General features: G+C 42.0%; 1 protein-coding gene across 2 annotated transcripts in view; it reads right to left on the reverse strand.

Moving 5' to 3' along the window:
- Positions 1–19,280, reverse strand: part of adarb1b (adenosine deaminase RNA specific B1b) — a 103,245-nt gene that overhangs the window by 48,361 nt on the left and 35,604 nt on the right. For both annotated transcript variants that reach the window (XM_070838246.1, XM_070838245.1), the window contains exon 2: positions 18,089–18,153. The gene's annotated coding sequence lies outside the window, so the exon portion shown is untranslated. The remainder of the gene's footprint in view (positions 1–18,088; positions 18,154–19,280) is intronic.

Genomic DNA, 19,280 nt, shown 5'->3' on the forward strand with positions numbered 1-19,280 from the left:
TGCATGCGTGCACACACAAACACTTAAGACACAATTCTTCCATTCCATTTCCAGACCTAATGAATGGTTTTAAGAGATTTTATGGACTCTTTGGTGGGCTTCACCTTGTAATGTGACAAGTGTTAGTTTGTCTGTAAAAATCAATTAAAAAGAGAAGTGCAGCATTTCCAGGTGAGACTGGAAAAACCCAGCCAGTTATAGGCCAGGTGCAGGACACAAATGGAAAAATGTGTTCCAGCACTTACAAGATAATCTACCATTACAATCATGGCCTTGATCACTTAATCCAGTGCAATCCAGTGCAAGTGCAAAGTCCACTGCAAAGATGGATTTTTTTTCACAGGTGCTGTTTGTAACCGCCAGCTGGTTTTTCTGAAAAGGGACTTGGTTACATAAGCGACCTTCCATTCATATGAATAAAGCCTGAATAAAACAGTTTTCCATCTTACACTCTGGGGAATTAATGAAGTGAGTTCTGTGGCAATATGGCAATGCTACCAGACAGTGTTAGTAGTTCAATCAATTCAACAACAACTCAGTCTCCCCTCCCAGGATTACAACCACTGAGATGCCATTGAGTAAGGCCTATTTTACCCCCAACTGCTCCACTAAGTCTGCCCAAGGCTGCTCAATTGGGCAGTGGATGGTTCCTTTGGGTTAATGTGCAGCAGAATGAGCAAGAAAAACAAAAAAATAGGGAAACTCGAGCTCAAGCTATTTGTATGAGAAGCAATCAAGAATTACACTCCTGAGAGGATGGTCTTGGAAAAGCAACAGAGGTGACAGCCTCCTGGCGCGTTGTTGTTGGTGTCAATGTGCCAGGCCAGAAAACCACAGAGGGGGAAGTGAGGCGTGGGCAGATGTGCCTGTGGTGCTCGAGCCTCCGTCCCTCTGCGAGTCTCCCTTCCCCCCACCTCTTCGTTTACTGCTCTTTGTTTTTTCCTCTTTTTCTTAAAGTCTTCTTCTGTCTGCCTGGCACACGCCAACGCAAACACAGTTGTTTGCTTTAAGTGCTGTGTGTGTAAGCTTTACATTATTGAATGCTTTGCTCCCTGTGGCCGACAGCGGAACACTACGGCTCCACCGAGTGAATCAGGTGTGAGTGTATGTAGATGTATCTACATCCTCCATATGCTTGTAAAAACAAAGACTGCTTCAGAAAAGATGAATGCAGATGAAATATGTATGCAGGCTCATTAAAACACACATGAGCTATAGTCAGTGGGTCTGTATCAATAAGATGGTGGAACATCTTTCTGGGATTGCCATGTGGCCATAGCTGCCCCGGGCCTGCTCCACTATGGACCAGTGGATAAAGCTGGTCTGACCTGCTCACTGGCTGCTTACTATCTATCTACATGTCTGTAGATTTTTTCTTTACTTTTGTGACTGCCTGTAGCCTTGGGAGAACAATGTGACGTTGAAAGTCATTTCCAGAAACGTAAGATGCTTCAGGAATTCTAAGAGAGGAGAAAATGCCTTCAAACAAAAAGCCCTACAGAATCATTGACAAAATAAACAATGTGCTAATGAATCGCGGTCACAACTTTAGGGGAAAACTCACATTATAATGCCAGTGCTGTGTCATCCATTCATCTAATGATCCAAATGATTTAAACCGAGAACAAACTCTTCTTTTGCAAGTCCACGTCAGCATGTCATATTTACCTTCTCTTCATCTCTCACTCAGAAGATAAGAGTTGTATAAATAAACAAGACCGTGGCCTTCAAAAATGGCCTTTTTCCTCTCATCTTCTGTTCTCTGTTTGTTTGGTCGTTGCACTCTGAGAAAGATTCGAAGCCCTTACGATGCAGCACTGCATTTGACATCTCCTTTCACCAGGCAAAGCCCATGGTTACATAAGGGTTACTATTTTAGTGTAGTAATGAACATGCCTCTGATGGAAGGACTTCTGCCAGTACTGCATCCCTAATGGACAGTTTAGTACACTTGAAAACTGCTGAGACAATATTTGAGTTTTATTATCTAAGTATTCTTTTGTTTTATTTATTGATTTGCTGGTGATGTGATATTCCTCTATTTACATCACATTTATTCTGCTGTCTGCTATACTCCTTTGCTTTATTAAGCATCCTGTACTACTGACATTCGGGAAATGCTCAAGGAAATGGCCTTACTCTCCAACTAATACATGTAAAGCATGTTCATCTGCTTTTGTGTGCTGTGGACCGGAGGACTAATGATTCAATGTGATAACATGCTGACTCAGAGGAGTTTCAATGTCATTTGCCCATTGGGTCATTCAGGGTAAACCAGAGACAGAAATAGATGTCCAAGAGAAAGAGGGGGAAGATAAACAGTGAAGACAATGAGAACGGCAGGGAGGCACTCTCGGAGCTAATAAAGATGTAAAATTGACTGGTTTTTGTTGACGCATCGAGAGAGAGGTGAACAAACTGAAAAAAATGTTCCGTTTGTTTACTATGAAAGAGTGGGGCGTAAAAATTGCAGCTCAATAGGTACAATCAGATCATTAAACCACTTACCAGCACCTACTGCTGTTTGTTTCACTCACCAAACTAATAGAACACTTTCAATCGTTCATTAACATGTACGTTTGCTAGCTTCCAATCATCTCCCCTGTCTTTGTCTGTGCATTGCTATGTTTTTTCGAGTGTTACTGCCACCAACTGTCAATATGCTGAAACCTGGAGCAGGAATGTGTAGCGCCCACATGTGCGCTCTCGCTCTCCAAACAATCATAACTATCATGGCTCGTGAAGACATTCCTCAGTAATGCTACCAGTGAGGGTACCGTTGGGTGTCCTGAATACGGATGCAGCGTTTGGTTCTCCACTAACAGTAGTTTGTGAAAGGACTGTCAAGTAACAGAAAAGACGACGAACCCGGACTACTATGTACGAGACAAGGGAGCGCGATGAGGCTCGGTTCACGCTGTTTGGGGTAAAATGTGTGTACAGCTCATCAATTTGGTTAATAGATGCGAGTATTAATATTTTACTCATTAAATATGTAGCCTTTGTGATGTCTACATGTTTTTACCTGAATAATACGCAATGAGAAGCCCTGACAGGAAAATTGTTCATTGCAGATGTGATGTACTATCTGATAGAAGCTATGACATTGTCAGTTTTATATTACTTTTAGCCAATATTGCAAATTCATTCAATGTAGGTTGATGCATGTGTTAATTTGTATATGTTGGGACATGAGAGAAATTAAAACACCACAGAATTTGGACCTGGCAGAAGAAGCTCTGCTGTAAGCAAAAGACTGGGCTGCTTTCAAAAAATAGGAACTGCCATAATGTTTCAATTTCTACTGATGCGGTTCTTGAAATTACTTCAATGAATCCACGCTGAAACCCGATCCATCATCTTCTTTAGTGGAGCCTGCTCAATATAAACAGCAAAATGAATGATTTTGGGTCTACAAATTGCACCATAAAAGCTACATTAGAGCTGCAAAGGAGAAATTCGCCTTCATAATAAATGTCTAAGGAGGTTCGCCTCATTTGACCAAAAGTCTTTTCGCCGAGCCGGGACGCTTCACCACCGACAAGGAACAACACATTAAAAGTGTCTCCTGAACAGGTTCCGGCTTTACCTCATGCTCAGTCCTCTCCCTCTTTCCCTCAGACTTTCTATAGTCTGCTTTGCCACACAGTGATCGGACCTGGCTTCTCTTATCATGTTACATGACTTGCTGTTGATATTTAAATATTTCAGTTAGGTGTTTTTGAGTTTCTATGCTGTAGAATGATACTCTAGCTTTGTCAGACTCATCTTTCAGTTTTCATTGTGTTTCTTCTATTTTTCACAGCACGCATGACAGCACACCGATTATGCTGAAATACACAGTAATTTTAGCCCAATTTGCATGCAAGCCAGATTTACTGAATAGACAGACCAATCAGTTAGAGAAACTCCATCCATCTTCTCTGTTTAAGCACATCATCACTTCACTTATGACAGTCTAATCAATTCAAACTGGTGCTTGTGTGTGTGTGTGTGTGTGTGTGTGTGTGTGTGTGTGTGTGTGTGTGTGTGTGTGTGTGTGTGTGTGTGTGTGTGGCGAATCTGTGGCAAAGAGCAGCAGCAGATGTGAGAGGTAATTTGGAGTCCAGAGAGAGGCTCTCTGATGTGTTACAAAGCATTATGGGTAAATTTGCTGTCATTGAACTTGAGTGGACTTCAGTGACTGTTCTGTTCTCTTCTGACACACACACACACACACACACTTTTCCTTTTTAGCTAGCCTTGACCTGCTGGGTCACATTTTTTGGTGATGGTCAGATTCACCTTTACTGAGGCAAAAAAGAAAGTTCTGTTGCACTCACAGGTTTTATATTTAAAATAAGTACATTTTTAGATTGCACCCATTCATTATATTATATTCTAAATCCAAAACACTGAAAATAAACTGATGTAGAGGTTGCACTGCATGTGCACACTATATACTCTGTATGGCTAGTCACAGGCTGGCAGTGGAGTGGTAAAATGCTCAAGGCCATGTTTATATAACTATTTTCCTAACATGGGAATGGGTCACACTCATGCTGCAATTATGACACAATAGAAAAAAAGAGACACAGAGGGGAAAGAGAAGCACAGAAAAATGTAGCTAAATTACTAAAATGCTGACCAGCTGAACAAGGTATGATTTGTAGCATAAATGTCTTCAGGCCAGAAGCGTGGGCATGATACACTGTTGATATCACCACACACAAATGGTGCTTGTAATTACAGTGGGGTGACAGAGTACATAGCAGAGTTAAAATGAAATGACACAACGGGACAAACTAACATCTCGAAGGTGGGCAGTGGCAGAAGCAAGCAGAGGCAAACAGACTGTTGGCAGCAACATTTTTGACATAAACAGACAATGAGGTCATGGGCTGCCAAGGCTGTTTATTTTGTTAGAATGGCTCTTGTTGCTGCTAACCTCGAACCTTTGGCAGCCCATCTGTAGCACAGCTTTAGCCTATCTGAAAATTACATAGTCCAGGACGTTGACACCAACTTGTTTTCAACCTGTCTCGATTAATCCCTCTTTCACCCAAAGAGACACTGAGGTAATGATGTATAACACGGAATGATGCTGAGACAAAAACCCACCCGGCTCTGGCCTGGGGGAGATATAAGAATGGGGGCAAGAGGGAACAACAAGAGAGAAGATGCAGTCATATCTACAGTGTTTGGAGAGATCAGAGGGGTGATTGAAAGGGGGAATGCAGTTTGTCCACAAAAAACTGCTCAGTGGGGGGTTTGCAGAGCCAGAGGATTAACTCTGCTGTTATATCTGTATTATGATCATTTTAACGTCTACAGTCAACCAACAGTGCATAATGTCATCTGACTGCTTAGGAGTGCACTAAAACATGCCAGCAAATTTCTGTCATTTCCTGCATGCAACATTTAGGAAGAGGCCATTTGTCATTCCATCACATCAATTTTTCATATATTGACTGAGCAGTCACAAATGGCTTGGCATTTGGCAACTGTATCACAACATGAGCAAAAAAAAAAAAAGTAAAAAAAGTACAGTGGCAAAAGGAAAGCGGAATGATCAGCCAATCTGTGGTTTCTCAGTAAAAACAGATAAATGTCAGGCGTCATTTGCAGAAAACGTTGCAGAAGAAAATAAAATGTTTCTCAATGCTTTAGGTGTTTCCAATGAAGGTCAATCTGCTTGTGCGATTGAAATGTTGATAAAAGTGATAATGTTTTCATTGTATACTATCAATATCAGGGCTGATCAAGGCATTTTTAATCAGACTGTAAGAGCTACATAAAGCCTGACTCATCATTATCCTCTGTTTATTGAAAACCATTGGGATAATGCGCTGCAAGTGCAGAGCGACAAGAGTAAATAAACTGCAGGAGGCAGTTTCAATGAATGATAACCGCAGCCAGCAAAGCAAACTCGGCTGCTTTGAGCAACAACATAGTTATTCTACTGTTTCCCTCTGCTTGAGTGACACTTTCTAGATGCAGCGTGCCTCTAAAGTGCTGTTGTTTGAAATCCTGTCCAAACCTTCACACAACAGCACTTCCATGAATGACACCCCTCTCAGTGGACACAATGCAAAACACTATGGGAAACCATGAAAAAAAAAAAAAAAAAAACCTTCCTTCAGTAGGAGTCAGTATCCTTGATGTTGCTTCGGAGCAGACAAATGCAGCAAACTTGATGTTGAAAACACTGAAAAACAGTTATGACCACTTTACCTTCTGCTCCTTATAAAAACAAACTGGAATTTCACAAATATATTTTCTTTCTTTGCAGCATTTGGTTTGGTGTAAATAGAAGACGTGAACAAGCAAAGCAGCCCACAACAACCCATCTGCTGCCAACATACACAAAGCTGATAATGAGTGACTCATCAGTGCTAATTTGCTGTGCTAATTTTATCAGCAAACTTCACAGGCTTGAAGAAACCTCGCCATGGCAGAATGGGCGAACAGCATGAAGCTTTACACCAACACGGTCACGCTGTCAAAGAGCTGCCGCGGTGTGTGCACACCGAAAGGTTGACGTCCATGAACACAACCCTGCTGATCACTATATCTGTGTACGTGGGGTGCTTTAAGGTGAGACACTTAAAGCTGTGGGCGGCATTTCTCTGGAAAAGGCAAAAATGGCAGAGTTTGAAAACCACAGTTCTCCTCCTGCAGCTCTCGCCTCTACCCTCTTCATCCTAAGTCCCACCCACCAGAGGAGCTCAGGCGTTTGCACACGCTTCAAGAGTGCAGGAAAATAAAGTCAGAGCAGCTTCAACAGATTGTGTTTGTGAATCTAATGCCATTATGCTGAGAATTACCATCCTGTTTTCTTTGGAAACGTGCAGAACTGTGAGACCCTTTGAGATGATGTACTGTGATTTGAGGCTCTACGGTGAGCTAACATTAGCTGCATAGACATGAACTTGAATTAGCCGCAGACTTGGCTAATGTTTCTGTTATTTCCTGTAATGTTCTGGCTTAACTATTTGCAACAATCAACATAGCAACTCATCGCCTGCTGTCATGGGAAATCTTGTACACAACCCATGGATGTATTATAGGAGGTCTGATAATAACATTACATTCCTAAAACATCCTCACAGACCACTAAAACATTTAGATATTACAGGACATTAGCAGCTTCGTCGTGAAGTTCTCTCCTTCCGTGAAACGCTTCGCCAGTGTTGACTCGTGTTTTATTGTGTTTGTCAGCCTCTCTGTTATAGACTCAGTCTTCTTTTGTTTGGGTCGCTTTGCAGTGTAGACAAATGCTGTCAATGGTGAAATAGCAACTTTTTCGGCTGCCTGCCATTGAATCAGGGTTTCACCACCATTTGAAAAGACCCCAGAAAGTGCGCCAGGCTTTGAAATCAATTTTAAAAAGTGGCCAAACCATGCAATTACAACAATGGCACCCGTCAGGTGATGATTGATTTCCATGGGCTTACATTGTGAACGGATGAATTTTTTTGAGAGTCACAACCCACATGAAATTACTTGTGTCACCAGCAGAATTTCATCTGGTTTCATGCGCCAATGAGCAACTTTCATAGGAAGGAACGGAGATTCCAATGCCTGTCTCTTCATATATCCATAGAAGGGACGTACACATGCATCTGCCTTTAAAGAGAAGCCAATAGGAACGCTCTCTCTCTGAGTGGACATGTGATAGGCCAGAGTCTCCTCCGACAGGCCGGATCTTCTAAAGTCTGAAAACAGCCAAGAGGAGGTACAAAAGTCTGATTGTCTCTCAGAAGCCTTATTATGGCTGCTGACAGTATTATCTGCTTTATGGAGTGATTAAAAAAAGATAAAAAATTCCCTTTCTAACAACCTTTGGATGTAACATGTTGACAAGATGAAACAAGAGAATTTCAAACTTGGCTTTATCCAATGTTCAGATTTCTCTTCTGGAAATGTGCGCAAATGAACACATTCAATTAGTTACTGCCTCATTGTCACACATAAACAGGAAAAAAACGTAACTGTCTTAATATAAGTACTCAACTAGAGAAGTTTTGTGATATCTATTTGTTAATTGTTTATGCTACTCACCTGTAGTGTCTCCCCTTAATTCAAGTTGGCCTAGGTTAAAGGCAATAAAGGAAAGAATATGCCACCATCCATACAACACAGACTGGTATTTTAAAAACGACCAAATGTGAAAACTGGAGCTCTCATCACCACTGAGCTCACTTTCTCTCTCTATTATCCTTATTAATCCTAAAATAATGAACTTTGCTATTAAAAACTTGACATATTGGCAACCATCTTGTCTAAACAGTATGGCAGCTGGAGCATTTGGAAATCTGTGTGTGCATGTGCGTGGCAGCATGTCGATTTAGCTTAGCAATTCTACTTATTTCACCGCTCATATAATGGAGATCATTTCAGAGAAATGTGACAGCAAACTCATGCCGGGCCGCGGCCGTTCTGAAAGTGCCTGCCGCTGCAGGGAGAAAACAAACGCTGTTCGCTGAATGGATCCAATAAAAGACACACACACACACAAGCGTACACGTGTAACACTCCCTACACAGACTGCTGAAACAACAACGACTCTTTAGAAATGACTGCACGTGGATGCACATCTGAGCTCGTTTTATCCAATTCACTTTGATTGTATTCAGGTTTACTTTTTAAAGTGAGAAACACCATTCAAGGGGCACCTTACACAGCTGTACTGTATATGCCTTTGTAAAACTTTATCCGTTTTCAACATTTCAACAACATGACTGAAGTAGTAGTAGAGTTTGGGAAGCTGTTTAATTTCTATACTTCAATTTGATTCTTGTTCACTTGTTTCATTCTTGGGTTTTTGGCTCCCTACTGAGAAATATTTAGTCATGTCATCAAAACAAATTTAAAATCTGGACATTTTAGCTGGATGTCTAACAAAATAAAATATCCACAACGTCAAATTAATTACATCTATAGATTTAGGTTTTCCAGCACTTGCAGAATTGCAGGAAGAAGTGTGTGTCTGTGAGAGAGGCACGGAGATAATGACGGTGGGAGACTGTGAATCATGTGGTTTGAGGCGCTGTATGTTTCAACATCACCTATGGAGAGCAATCTGCCGCCGTGTTAGGCTGGGGTTCTCCCTGCCAGTCTAAATCTAAGGAGGCCGCCTGTGGTAAAAAAAAAAAAAAAAAAAAAAAGTGTTTTCATTTTTGTATTTACTTTAAAAACCTAAAACCACCACCTAGACAGCAAGTAAAAAAAATGCCAGGCATTTGTGCAGACTATGCAGTTGCAGATATACTGACACCTTCTACCTCTTACAAAATAAAAGTTAAATTCTTTCTCGATTAAGTACATCCTTGCTCACTTCAGTACACTCAGGGGTTTTTAAGCCGCAGCATTACTCCGACTGGTATGGTGGCTAATGTTACCCAAACCTGAGATTGATTTTGCTGTGAGACTGACATTACTACAGTCACTTTGGGACGTTATGATTCATTTTGCCACTTAACATTGATTATCAGAGGCAAATTCTGCAAGCTTACGCTACATTTGGAACAGTTTTCGGGATGCATCAGCTTTAAGAATGATGAGTTCAGATACAGCGAGGTGGGGTTTGCCCCACCGTCCTGCCACCGACGTAGCTGTAAGCATCTGCGTAATCTTTTTTAGCCATCCGGTCCATTTGCCTGCTCCAGCATTCTGCTCGGCTACCCTTGCTCTCTGACTGAGAGGTTTGCTGTGTGGCTGCAGGGGGTGCTAAGCTTATCGAAAACCTGGAGTGCACACAAAAAGCTCATGCATGCACAATGTCTGATATACAACTCCATCACTATTAATATTTGAAATCCTGCAGTTCAATCACTTATTGCTCCCTTTCTCCCCTTCCTCTGCTAATAAGAGAGCAGCTCCATCCATTCTATCCATCTTGTTTGTACTGACTGCTCCCTCTGTAACGCGGGGGACACTCTGCGATTCATGACTGGCGTTAGGTTGCAATCCTGTTATGTCGGGGTGTTTGTACATTTTTAGAAATGCAAACAAGCTGGTCAGTCAAGAGAATGAAACTACTTTGGCGCCAAAGTCGGTTTGTAGCAAATGAGAAGTGACAGCCAGCAAATCTTGATGAAACTGTGTGTAAGATTTGCATGCAGACGATGGCACGCAGCGATGGAAATACTTATTCCCATCTCAGAATCAATCATCCACAAACTGCTACAGGATGAGCATGTCGTCAAACTCGACTGACAAGCTCCAAACCTCCAACAATAACGCAGACATATGGGAAAACAGTGAAATATAAAAAAGGGACAGCTTGGGCTGGAAAATCTGAACTAAAACCCTGTCGCTTCACCAGCCCTCACCATTATTAATCTTACTTTTGAACTTCCCTTTATTTGCTTCTGTGTTTTGAATTTGAGTTTCAATGCTGCGTTTCTCGTGCAAAGCTTCTAGGTGTTATGTAAAAACATTTAAGTGGCCTTTGGGTATTAAATGAGCCCAATAAATAAACCTGTTTATAGAACTTTAATTGAGCTATTGTAGAGATGGCAATCTCCATGTGCACAGCTGACTGTAATGAATGACGATTGATTCCATGGGCAGGCCTGAAGGTTAATAATTAGATTAACGTTACGCAAGTTACTCCATTTTTAAGAGCAAACTAATTCAGCTACTTCTCGTCAACTGCCGTGCCAGCACACGAACGCGACAGTGCAAGTCTGTACAAGTCTGTATACACACACACACCTCAACAAATGCACAGCCATTCTGTCTTCATCACACACACTTGCAGTCCACCCATATCCACAGTGCTAATTATAGCTTACTCATTAATCAGCAACAGCTGTAATTATACTAATTCCAGCGTGTAATCTGATCAAGGTGAGGAAGATCAAATCACGACCCTACTGTCCTGCTATGCTTTAAGGGGGTTTCAGTAATGGTGGCGACAGCGGTGAGGTTGTAAGGAAAATTGATTTAGACCAAAACAATCTGATTTGACTCGGTATGGTAGACGATTAGTGGGGCCAAGTACAGCATGGGCGTAAATAAAGCCATCTCTGTTGTCTGAAGGCCACTGTGGTTGCTAAATTGCCTCTATTAATTCAACAGTTTTTTGTATTGCTAGAATTAAACACAACCTTCAAGTAATGTTTGGCTGCCAACAGTACCACTGTGAAAACTATGAAGTCATCCACCGATGTTTGGCTGGGCTTTGTGTTTATTAATGTTTTGTGTTCACAGTCTGAGAACCTTGAGTTGCTCTTTGCATGCACCGCATTTCAGGCACGTTCAGCATGTGTTATTAGTGTCTATGCTGCTTGTCTACTTGGATATTTAATATGAAAAAACAAAAATAAATGAATCAAACAAAGAGTTGTGTGCCCAGCTCTGGGCTAACACACCTCTCTGTGTTCTGTATATGGCTGACTGAGGAGGGCCTTTTGGCTAGACTACTATCACTTAACAGCAATGCTTATGGCAAAGAATAACTAATGCAGGCATGCTTGATGGATTTTTATTAATGTGGGGTGCCCTGTATTGTTTAATTTGCACGGCTTGGTGTCAGATCAGGGCTGCTCTGAGGCAGAATCACTTGTAATCATCTTGCCGAGCTGGTGTTAACTGGCAACAACACACTCTGTTGAAAGTCGAGGTATGAATGTGTGCATGTTCCTCATTGTAATATAGAGTTTAAGTCTACACCACACAGAGAAAAGAAGACTAGGGATTAGGGATGTCCATATCTAGCTCTCTGAGTCTGAGTCCCATCCGATGCTTACATTTACCTAAATGCTGATTAAATATGTATATGACACATCACAATAACAGCTGTAGCTACTACATTTGGCCCTTTGGAGCTCCTGGTTCAAAACTTTAAAGTTGATTGTTTTTAATTATTGATATGATAATAAAAGTTTAACTGAAAGAATGCGACACTGAAAGAATGTTGGAGTTGTTGCAACAACAGAAACACTCACAACGCCTTTACACAGTGACGCTTGATTGCAGCTATTTTTCATACAGCATGTTTCAAGTTAACAAGGGGAAAGGCTTTCAGGCTGAGGGATAACTGTGGTATTTGGCAAATATAAGGCTATCTATATACCAACTTTGCCTGGGGTTTAACATCCCAAATCTATTGAAGAGCACGGCAGCCAGTTAAGTCTGATATTGGCAACATCCAGCGTTCAGGACCAGCTTCCATGAAGTAGGGAAATACACTGCGTGTTATGCAAGATGTAACTGTTCACATCTCTCTCACTACTACGCCAACGATTAACAAAACTATTGGCCTTGGTGTGAGCCTAAGAAAACCAGGATCCATTAGGCCCTAGTGAACACCGCTTGTCACATAATCAAAATGCCTCAAATGTATAATCAGCCTCATACCAACTATGTATACAACATGTCGGCACCAGACATAATACCCAGGGTCATAATTTATCCAAGAAGTACACAGAACTAATGTTACCATCAAAATACGTAAACACAACCATGTCACTGTAATAATATGCAGTTTAATCAACGTTCCAGATGCACCACTTCCCATCTGTAGTTTGAACAGTGTAAAACAGATGTCACTTAAACACTAAACAGACTGGCTCTGCAGGGTCGAACCCACGCTATCAGCGATAGCAGCCTCTGTTTCGGCTTCGCCTCAGTGTGACTACATTGTTTTTGCATCTGGTCACCGCTTCCACTTCCAGGTTCCAAAACAAACGTGGGCATTGATACTGGATCCATCCGGTCACAGGCATGGAGTAATGGAAACCAGCATACATGTACGATGTACTTTTATATATGACAGCTTAGCTAGGGTAAAAACGAACTGTGAGACAAAGTGAGACGCAGATCAACAGAGTGTGGGTGTAGAGTGTGAAGGAACGCAGGTACTCTCCAGATGGATTCTTCACATATAAATACATGCTAATTAGTGTGATACAGTGTTGTGAAGCACTCTGGCTGATGGACCATGCAGAACATATGGTGTTGGAGCATCTGAAGAGACAGAAGCCAAAGTAGAGTAACATAATTCTATTAAAACATAACACGAGATTTATTTGAAGATATTTTAGAATGCTGATGTTGATTTTCACATTAAACCGCGAAAAACAGCCAAAATCTGCAATGTTCCAAAAACAACATTAGAGGGAAGTGATATGAGGATGAGATTATGAGACATGAGGACAGATGTCAAGTTCAGCCCTTCATGTCTCGTCTTGACCAACACCATTGCACTTTGGTTCAACTTTGACCCTTGAACCTGTTCCCTTTGTCTTCCAGGATCTACTAATGCACACGTCACAACCTGCTCTCAGTAAGGGCATCAGCCAAACTCAGCAATGTTTGGACTCCTAAACGTACTTATTGTAGTTCACACAGCACGTGGAGGAAATAAAGTACTCAGTCATAATCTGAACATACAGGCATAACACGTAACATATTTTTAGATTCAGCGGGACTTACATTTTCCAAGGCTATCGTTGTCTCCATTTTTTATAACTCTAGAGCCTTCCTGAGAATCATCATTCAGTCAATGATTTCAGGGGACTGCAACTCAATAAATGCTTCAGCAACAGAATCTTAAGTGATGTGAGGAGCAGTTTAATGTCCCTTAACTAATTTGGGTCAATCCAGCATGTTCGTGATCAAAATTTCAACAGCACCTTCATGTTACTGTCCAGAGGGTTCGCCGAGACATCAAATATATAAGCTCAGGATCTCTCAGGTGCAGTGTCTTTAAGTACCCTGGTTTGAAATGCATGACCTGAAGTGATCATAAAATTTTAGCAGGTCTTTCATGATACAGTGGGTTCATAAGACATGTAGCTACTCATACAGTAAATACAGTGTGTGTGAATGTGTTTTCATGCCAGTGTGTGTGTGTGTGTCTTCAAAAAGGGAATAACTCAAATCATGATTCTGACATGATTCTTGACATAGCAAACTCTGTCTCAGCTTTATACACAATGTGGCTCTTTTTGAGACACTGTGACACCACGACACGCAACCCTGAATTATAATTCCCAGCTGTGGGACCAAAGGTCAGCCTTCCAGCAGTTCTCATTTCATTGGCGCACTGCTTAGACGCACAAAAAAAAAAAACTCATGACACCGATGAAATATTGCTGGCCTAGTTTCTGGTGGTATAAAGATTAAATCATCTGAGGCAGCCCCCTTTTGTAGCTGCAACAAGAGGGAAAAAAAAAAAAAAAAAAAATGAAATAAGGTGTGTTGTTATTGCACACAGCTCTCATCTTCCATCACTCAGCGCTGACCTGAGCCTGTATCACGTAATGAATCACAGCCATTAATGTAAGCTGCATCAATGACACTGTAAAAATGTACTTACGTTACATTAAATTACCAATAGCTGTTTGACAATGGATTTATAAAATGGGCACTCTGAAGTGTAATATTAAATAAATGCTCAAAAGCACCAGATAAATCGTTGAGGGATTAGAAAGTTTGTCAGTTACCCTCTCCAGATTTTCCTGGCTGGTCCAAGTATTTAGATTTCTCTCAATCCTAAAATGTAGGCAAAAAAAAAAAAAATCGTTTTTCTATGTATACCTTGTGTTATGATCTTCCAATAAAAGCCACAAAAACTAATGAGCATCTGCAACTCACTGAATTGTATATAAAATATACAACAGCAGTGCCACAAGCTTGTCAAATGCCAGGCTTGCTCTTGTACCCGGCAGCTACACAGCGCGCTGTGGCTGGATGAGTGTTGGCTACCTTGCCAACACTGCACTCAATATTCCTTACAATAATGGAGGTGAGGTGGCAGCAGGAGGGCAGGGTGCCACTGGCTGTGTTTGCAACCACTCATGCTACAAGAATGTCAGCGCCATAAACGCACACAAATGTCAGCACACAGAGAACAGGACAAAAAAAATTCAGCATTACAACTAATGGAAATTAACAGCAGGTTTGGCTCGCACGTCTGCATGAACGTCGGCATGAGATGGGCTGGTTCGCAGTTTGATGATGTAGGCGAACAAATATGTGCTTGCATTGTGTTTGGGGCCGATATAGAAGCTAATGCTGGTGATGCCGTCTGTGGTTTAAGAGTGTCTGCTCTGCTGGAGGATGAGGAAGCCAGTTTGACACAGAGACAGGCAGAGCTGACAACGTTGTTTAACATCTTTCTATACTTTTTCTCCACTTTTTGCCTCGGGAGGAATAAAAATAAAGTCCTTACAAAGGCAACATGGTGCCATCACCTGAGTGCCGCTGGGCACAGCCCCCATGTAGCGACCTGCGGTGATCAGAAGCTTCTCAAAGCGGCCCTCCTTCGTTACCTGACAGTTCCTTCCCCCAAGCGCCCAGCAGGAAAATGGAGACTATTTAAGAGGAGTGCAAGCAGGGCGGTAAATGTCTCCTCTTGTCAATAACACCACCAGTGCCTGAGCTGTCCCTGGCTCTCCACTCCTGGTTCATGCCACTTAAAATGTTAAAAAACAATTGAAAAAAATCTTTATAGATTCAGTAGTTCACTTTCATAATGCTGAGGGGCTTGTGAGGGGCAAAAAAAAAAAAAAACATTCCGCAGAAGAAAGGCAAAGATATCCTGAATCTTAGTCTCGCACAAACACTAGATCCTACACTTCCCATAATACAACTCAATAGCATATCTTATTATACCCGAACCCAGCCTGAAAAACACACACATCTTTTAACCTCTTTCAGTAAAAATTTTTTAAATCTCGAGCCCAAGCTCACATGACTATGACATCATTAGGGTTATTTTCTCAAGCTCTAGAAAGCTCCTCTAGAGCCACAGAGGATATTATACAACCATTTCCACAGGCTGAGTAGTACTCCCAGTTATGACTGAACTGATCATCTTGAGTGAATGAATCACCACAACAAGAAGGGACAAAGGGATATCAGTACGTGTACTCTCCTTATACAGTGGGTACAGAAAGTATTCAGACCCCTTCACTTTTTCCACATTTTGTTGTGTTACAGCCTTATTCCAAAATGGATTAAATTCTTTTTCTTCCTCATCAATCTACACACAATACCACATAATGACAAAGTGAAAAAAGTTTTTTAGAAATTTTTGCAAATGTATTAAAAATAAAAACCTGAAATATCATATGTACATAAGTATTCACACCCTTTATTCAGTACTTTGTTGAGGCACCTTTGGCAGCGATTACAGCCTTAAGTCTTCTTGGGTATGATGCTACAAGCTTGGCACACCTGCATTTGGGGTGTTTTTCCCATTCTTCTCTGCAGATCCTCTCAAGCTCTGTCAGGTTAGATGGGGAGCGTCGCTGCACAGCTATTTTCAGGTCTTTCCAGAGATGTTCAATGGGGTTCAAGTCTGGGTTCTGGCTGGGCCACTCAAGGACATTCACAGACTTGTCCCGAAGCCACTCCTTCGTTATCTTGGCTGTGTGCTTCGGGTCGTTGTCCTGTTGGAAGGTGAACCGTTGCCCCAGTCTGAGATCCTGAGCACTCTGGAGCAGGTTTTCATCCAGGATGTCTCTGTACTTTGCTGCATTCATCTTTCCCTCTATCCTGACTAGTCTCCCAGTTCCTGCCGCTGAAAAACATCCCCACAGCATGATGCTGCCACCACCATGCTTCACCGTAGGGATGGTATTTGCCAGGTGATGAGCGATGCCTGGTTTCCTCCAGACGTGACGCTTGGCATTCAGGCCAAATAGTTCTATCTTGGTTTCATCAGACCAGAGAATCTTGTTTCTCATGGTCTGAGAGTCGTTTAGGTGCCTTTTGGCAAACTCCAAGCGGGCTGTCATGTGCTTTCTCCCCCGATTGCTCAGTTTGGACGGGCGGCCAGCTCTAGGAAGAGTCCTGGTGGTTCTGAACTTCTTCCATTTACGAATGATGGAGGCCACTGTGCTCTTAGGGGCCTTCAATGCTGCAGAAATTTTTCTGTACCCTTCCCCAGATCTGTGCCTCGATACAATCCTGTCTCAGAGGTCTACAGACAATTCCTTTGACTTCATGGCTTGGTTTCTGCTCTGACATGCACTGTCAGCTGTGGGACCTTATATAGACAGGTGTGTGCCTTTCCAAATCAAGTCCAATCAATTGAATTTACCACACGTGGACTCCAGTCAAGTAGTAGAAACATCTCAAGGACAATCAGTGGAAACAGGATGCACCTGAGCTCAGTTTTGAGTGTCATAGCAAAGGGTGTGAATACTTATGTACATGTGATATTTCAGTTTTTTTATTTTTAATACATTTGCAAAAATTTCTAAAAAACTTTTTTCACTTTGTCATTATTGGGTATTTATGGAGTAGATTAATGAGGAAAAAAAAAGAATTTAATCCATTTTGGAATAAGGCTGTAACATAACAAAATGTGGAAAAAGTGAAGGGGTCTGAATACTTTCCGTAGCCACTGTATGTACAGTATACCCTCACCCAGCAGAGCCAGGGTTTTGAGAATCAATCGAATGGGGGTAACAGGAAGAGGAGGCTGGCAAACAGAGACGAAAAGAGAAGAAGGAAGACTGCAGGATCCCCTGATATTTGAACCATTCTAAAAATAGCCACACTGGAGCAGAGATATGAATTGTACTCCTCAATGTCCTCGGAGAACAAAGCAAGAAAAAGAGAACAAAACCTGCATATGCTCACTTGTACGTAAAGGTGAACACAAGGGGCGATGTGAGCTGGCATGAGGTGCGTGTATAAGTTGCACCACTGTTTATGAACTGTCTCGTACTGAATATGAAGCCTCTTCATTTCTGAGTGATTGGTAATGTTACTCCTCATTTGGCTTTCTGTCGCTGGAGCAGCTCCAGGGTTGAAAGAGTCATGTAGTCAGCACCCTGCAACTTAGACACAATACTGAATTTGTTTTGCCTATGTGGTATCAGTGTCTTTCTGTTGACATGCCTAGATCCAGCTGATGAAAGAGGACAGCCGGGGATGGGCTGTCCCGCTGCCAGGTGTGCACAGTGTATCTGCAATAATGTCACTTCAAAACCTCTTCACCGCGCTGTCTCTTTTATTCTCACACTGTGCTCGTCTCCTGTTTGATCACGCTCCCATTCAGGAATCCCACAGTTGCGTCTGTAAGTCACATAGTGTATGAGTGCCGGGCTACATGCCTGAACTATCACAGTTCTGAACTCACCGTTCCACCGAGGAGTCAAGGGGAAAGCTGTTTTATTTGCAGTCCACGAATGCCACACACCACGTCTGAAGGAAAAAGAGAGGATCATTAATATATGCGGGATGTAGCTCTACTAATTAAAAGTATTCTAGACGACTTCATACAGCAAAAGGTCCCAATGCTAACATGTTAATATCTTAAAATCAAGATGAAGATTTTTGAGGTTATTGGAATTCTTCGTTCAAATATTACATCAGAAATATTAAGTTAATTAATGGAAATCTTGTGTAGACTGATCCTGCATGCACACACTGTGGCCAGTCGATAGGCACGTCCCGATTTTAACTGCACTGCTGAAATAAGGTATGGCCAGTGTCATGTGTCATGACTTTTCAAAAGGAGCTGACATATAAGTTTTTTTTTTTGTAGGAGATGCCACACGTTCAACCCGAAGCAGCAAAAAAAAGAAACAAGGGCAAGAATCTCTGCAGGCAGTCCATAGGCCGTCACAGAACACCACAACACATGCAGGAACCGTTGGCCCACGCCCTCCTGACCCTGCCTTAGGCACCCTGACACCAACCAGCACCAATCACAGCAACACCACAGCACATGGAACAGGGGCGTCAGAAAAGGGAGCAGATGCTGTGCTATTGTCCAATCACATTACTGACAGCGATTCCATGGTTACAGGCACGAGGACGGAGGGCAGTCTTGAAAACAAAAAATGGAGGGGGAAACTAGAAAGGTTTAGCGTGGATTCAAGCCAAGTCTCAGGCTTCTTGATGAATTAAACTCAGATTACTTGTCTCACACTGCCCGACAACAGAGACAAACAGAGAAAAGAGCAAAAGATACAAGTTCAGCCGTCACAGAAGTATTATATGTATGTATTCTGAAAACCTCGAACAAAATGTAGAACTTGAAGATTCTACTCAAACAAATTACTAGCCTAAACCCCAAACTCATACTACAACAGAACAGTTACATCCTGAAAATAGTTGGCTTGTCCCTTTAAAAAAAAAAGGAGGGGGGGGGGTGAGTGTTGCAGACCATATGGTAGCTGCTTGGGCATATGGGCAACTTCATTGAAAAAAAAGACACTCACTCAAACCCTCAAATGTCCTGTGGATACAGTATATGCGTGTGTGTGTCTGTGTGTGAGTGTGTGTGTCTGTCTGTCTGTCTGTGTGTGAGTGTGTGTGTCTGTCTG

Source organism: Pempheris klunzingeri, chromosome 10 (genome assembly GCF_042242105.1).
Source record: "Pempheris klunzingeri isolate RE-2024b chromosome 10, fPemKlu1.hap1, whole genome shotgun sequence".
Taxonomy (NCBI): Eukaryota; Metazoa; Chordata; class Actinopteri; order Acropomatiformes; family Pempheridae; genus Pempheris; species Pempheris klunzingeri.